Below are 5,882 nucleotides of genomic sequence, written 5' to 3' on the forward strand. Positions count from 1 at the left end.
GAAATAAGTTACCGAAAATATATGCGCCGCGAAATTCTGCTGGAACAAGAAGCTATAGATGATCCACACCGCTGTCAGGTGTCAGAAACATCTAGCGTCCAAGAGAGAAAAAAGAACGCGATTAAATGAAGTCCGCACTTCAATAACAGACCGACAGGATGAAGCTGTGGCGTTTTCTGCGCTCAATAACGAGTAAAACACAAGAACTCCCCATGAGAGGTTACCGGTGCGCGCTGGACGCCCTCAACCCTGCGTCTAACAGAACATCTCTACAAGAGTGCGCTTCAGAGAATTCAGCAACAGGAGGGGCTTTGTGATGACTTCAGCCCTCCGACAGACAGACAGACAGACAGATAGATAGATAGATAGATAGATAGATAGATAGATAGATAGATAGATAGATAGATAGATAGATAGATAGATAGATAGATAGATAGATAGATAGATAGATAGATAGATAGATAGACCTGTATATACATATACAGTTTAAAATGTCTGTTTAAATCAAATGAGACTGTGAGGAGTCTTAAACCTGATGTTAGAGTTTAGAAAGTTTAGAGTTAGAAACATTTTAAATGATGGATCTTTTTTTAAAGTTGTTATTACAAACACAAATATTTTTGCTTCACAAGACATTAACTGATGGGCTATAGAGTCGTGTGGATTACTTGTGGATTATTGTCACTGTACAACAGCCATAAATTGCAATCATGCAAACCTCACAAAACGCTTGATTACAGAAACAGAAAACATTAAAAGAAACAAGTTGATTCATCTCCACAAATTAAATCAAATCAAATCAAATAAGCAAGCCACAGTTTTTTTTCCCCCAAGAGTAGAATTTCCGAACCTAAATTCATTTGAATAAAACAAACTTGGACTTCCATCCTTAAGTAAAATAATAATAATAATAATAATAATAATAATTTACTATACTGCATTATCAAGTCTGGAGCCATTTTGAAGTAAAGGACCCCGGGGTTCGATTCCCCGGGAACACATGATAGCTAAATATTGATAGCCTGAATGCACTGTAAGTCGCTTAGGATAAAAGCGTCTGCTAAATGCATAAATTTATTTTACTTTATAAATTAATTTATTTACATCTGGTGTTATGCAAGTATGTAAGTATGATTTTTGAAACACTAATCATGAGCCTTCAGAAAACTACAAAATATAAAATAGTTTTAGCCATATGTTGAATTCCAGATTCATTTTAGTCAGTTTTATAGTGTGTTGTTCTAAATGCATTTATTGAATACATTCAAGAATTGACATGAAAGGGGGTGCATACATTAATAAAGTTTAGAAAAGTGGCACCTATAGACCTTCTGTAGCTCTGCCCCCTTTCAGCACTCTGTGTTCACCGGCAGTGTGAAGGTAAGGTTGTATGAATTTATCAACCACTCTGTTTAAAAGCATTCCGGTCTACTGACTTTTGTTATGACATCTGCTTTGAATGTTACAATGCTCATGATAACTTCCATTAACTCTACAATAAGTAAATCCACTTCAGTTAATTACTCTTCAACAGTGATACTACAAAGCTACCACAAGACTGAAGTTGAAAGTCAGAAATTTGAAGATGGCTGCGCATTTGTTTCTCTGACAAATAAGGTCTACAAAGGTATAAAAAATAATAATAATAATGATGATAATAAATGCTCCAGTTTAAATGGATAGTTAGTAATGTAGTATGGGGAAAAATAAATTCTATGAAAGTTAATGGCCACCGATAACTGCTTGGTTACCAACACAACAAAATATAATCTTTTGAGTTTAGCAGAAGAAAGAAACTCATGCAGGTTTGGAACCAATTAAGAGTGAGTAAATGATGACAGAATTTTTCATTTTTGGGTGAGCTATATCTTTAAAGGGGCGAATGTCACAATGGGAAAGTGAGGTTCTATCATTGCTGACAGGTTTGGGATTATTTTTACATTTTTTCAGGCTTCACGATGTAATAGAAATGAATACCCTAGACTATATTGGACTAATTACTTAATATGCTAGTTTGCTCCCACATGTGGTTTGAGTAATCAGATCATGTGAAAAGCACTGAAATCACCCAGTGGCTAGACAGTGTCTTTCTTTGTGATTAAGATCTCTGGGAAAATCTTATCAGATCATGGATCTGTCAACCTTCCCTCGATGAAAGTGATTTAAAGCTCTGAAAGTTTCACAAGGCTCAGCTTTAATTTTATTAGTATTATGGCCAATGCAAATTGGCTATGCTGTATATAGCACTTCACTTCAATCTGAATGGGAAGATGTGCTACAGTATAAGTGAAGTGAAGTGACATTCGGCCAAGTATGGTGACCCATACTCAGAATTTGTGCTCTGCATTTAACCCATCCGAAGTGCACACACACAGAGCAGTGAACACACACACACACTGTGAACACACACCCGGAGCAGTGGGCAGCCATTTATGCTGCGGCGCCCGGGGAGCAGTTGGGGGTTCGGTGCCTTGCTCAAGGGCACCTAAGTCGTGGTATTGAAGGTGGAGAGAGAACTGTACATGCACTCCCCCCACCCACAATTCCTGCCGGCCCGAGACTCTAACCCACAACCCTTCGATTGGGAGTCCGATTCTCTAACCACCAGGCCATGACTTCCCTTTGTATAATTGTTATACTTAAGATAAATGGCTCAATCAATGGCTGATTTGGGTTGAGGTTTTAAGACACAATTATTTCTGCAATTCTGTTTGATGATGCTAGTGATGAGAATTGATGGAATTCTGAATTCTGCACCTCTGCCAGACTACTACTCCCTTCACTGAAGTCACTACCTGATTGCCTACTCCTAACCCCACGTCTACTCCTAAACCTACCAATACTAGGGGGTAATAATCTGGCAGGGGTGCAGAATTCGGCACAACACAGGGATGAGTTTCCTATGTTAACTGGTCATTACTGCTCTCTTCTAAAGACACTCCTGCTGATAACTCAGAAATCCCACAAAGAGTGAAAACTCAGTAGTGGTCTTATGAAAAATTATGGCTGGGAAGCCAATGACCTAAGCCAATGACCAAAATTATTTTCTATACCCACTGTACACACACACACACACACACACACACACACACACACACACACACACACACACACACACACACACACACACACACACATGTGTATGTTAATTTCCAAAAATTAAGATCCATAATTTTGATGAGTACATATGATAAAAATTTTTATTTAATATATAAGTAAATATGATTAGTACTGTGTGGGAAAAATATATATATATATATATATTTTTTATACATATTTAAATGATACATGTTATTGCACTCTTTTAGATTTTACAATTATTTTATATTTAATATTTTTCAATTTAATCTAGTTTTAAATATTTGTGATTGTGTGGGACAAGGTGAAAACAGTAACATACGTAAAAGGCATTTGCAGTGTAGCACAGGTAATTAAATGTTTAAATGTTTTCAAGTTGTATTAATGTGCTGATAAAAAGTGATCATAACTGAAGGAAACGCCAAAAAAGGAAAACAATGTGGCTTTATTAGGTTTCAAAGAATTCTATCCAACAGCAAGGTAGCATCTGTTCTCTATAATTTGACATGGTGAGCATGACTTTTTTAATTGAGGTCTCAATGGGGTGTTTGTCTTGAAGGAGTCCTGCAAACTGCCATTAACAGGATCCTTTCAATCTGTGTACATCACCTGATGTTCAGCCCCTTTCACCAGTAATTACAGCTTTGGATGCAATACATGTGCATATGTGGTACTGATAAAGAAAGATTCACAACAATAGTGTGGTATGAAGTATACAGGAGGAAAATACAAGAAAATTATTAATGAAAAACAGGTTCAATAGAAAACTGTAAGGAACATAAGACAAAATTATTGTGACAAAGTTTTGCAAAAAAAAAAAAAAATTAATTATGATTGATAAATCATTCAAACAACCATTGTCTATTTTCTTATAACGCATTAATCATTTATAAAGATTACAACAGCTCTGATCTCACAAAAATCAACTGAAAATAAAAAGGTTGCGCAGCAATAAAAATTAAAAGAATAAGATATAGTTCAAGCAGTTAAACATGAGATTGCCACTGAACAGAGAACACAAGGGAATGTGTTTATAGTCATATTTTATATTTAATCTGTACTTAAAATTTCCTCTGCCACTTATTTTATTACATGTCCTGTGTTCATGCAGTAATGCACTACTTTGGGCTGCAGACACAGACTTAATGCTCTTGCATACCAAGTCCAAGCATTCCTAGGTTGCAAACCCTCTAGCAACCTTTTCCTTTTTATTTAGTGTGTCTCTTGTGCCCTGCTAGTTTTCTCTGACCGTTCTGCTCCTCTACAGAGTGTTATTTTGCTCACAGCATGCCTGCAACAGCAGATACGGATCTGCCGAAGCTCTCTGAGGAATTATTTGTGGAAAACATGGTTAATAAAAGGGTTGTACACCATTGAGCATTTAACAAAAAGGCAAGCAAGCTGACAAAGGCACGGCATCTTTGCCATCAGAGTGAAACATGGTCCATAGACTGATGAATACGTAGGGCGCCCAGGACTCAATAAAGCTGGCACTGATCAGGATGCCCATCTAAACACAGGAGAAAAAACTGAAAGCAGAAGCTAAAGATAAAACGAAAAGCTGACTTCAAATGTTTAAAATATGAGCTGTTGTGTGGGTGTGGATCATTGTGATGTTTTTATCAGCAGTTTAAACTCCCATTCGTACGGCACCCACTGGTGAGCAAGTGATATAATGCTAAAATTCTCAACATCTGTTATGATCCAGAAACAATCTTAATTACATCTTTAATGGCCTGAGAGTGAGTACTTTTACAGCAAAATGTCCTTTTTGGGTGAACTATTCCTTTAAAAGTGATTCATGTTGGGCATAGACTGTTGTAGTCTGGGGGAAAAGGCATTAATTCATTAATTTAAAGTGATGGCTGCACATGTACCATTTGATAATTAAGGCTTATAAACAACATAAGCTGTGCTTAAATATCAGAGCTGTCAGCAAACAAAAGATACAGGTTCAGGGAAAATATTGCAGAAATACCAGATTACCATTTTCCCCTTAGCTCCAGGGGGAAAAGCCCTGACAATACATCTAAAAAAACACTATTAAGCTTTAGATGCAAGTGGCTGGAAAATAACAAGGTTATTTCTTGGAAATCCTTTACATCCATTAGTGAACTTTAAGGACTGGATGGAGCTTGAACTTTAACCACTTCACCCGCTTCTGTAATCTGGGGACCAAACAGCAAAAACATTCATTTTAGTTTAAAGATTAAAACAAAACAAAAAAACACTTGTGGGCAGAAGATGGAGCTTGGGTGTGAATCGGCGTCTGTCACTGTAGCAGGAAAAACTGTTAAGCCTCCTGCAGATGTGTGAACACTCCAGGGTTTGCACGTACTGTGACCCTGCATGTTGTTAAACACTTAAAGGATAAGTTTGCTCATTTTTAACCAGCTTTATATTGTCTTTCTCCATGTTATCTGCACCCAGATCTCCCAGTTTATCTTCCAGCAAAAGTCCACGAGATGATGTTAAACACTTGTGACAGCCTTGATGCTTTGCATCATCTGGTGGGCTTTTGATGACAACCACAGGCAGAGGATTTGGGTACAGGTAACATGGAGAAAAAATACAAAAGGTCATTTACATATACTATGACACTGTAACAATACAAAGCTGGTTGAAAATCATCAAACTTGTCCTTTAAAATAAATGTAAAAACCCTAGCCATAATGTTCAGTGTACATATTGTCACCTAGAAGGAAATTTGGAAAGAATGCAATCAAAACAATATTTGCAATAAAAACTTGGGAAATCAAATATGCTCACTAAAGGTGTAGTCATATTAAAGATATTTTGACAGA

General features: G+C 36.8%; 1 pseudogene; it reads right to left on the minus strand.

The window, feature by feature from the left end:
• Positions 1 to 4,290: 4,290 nt before the first annotated feature.
• LOC132092857 (opsin-5-like) overlaps positions 4,291 to 5,882 on the minus strand; it is a 3,731-nt pseudogene continuing 2,139 nt past the window's right edge.

This window comes from Carassius carassius, chromosome 18, assembly GCF_963082965.1.
Source record: "Carassius carassius chromosome 18, fCarCar2.1, whole genome shotgun sequence".
NCBI lineage: Eukaryota > Metazoa > Chordata > Actinopteri > Cypriniformes > Cyprinidae > Carassius > Carassius carassius.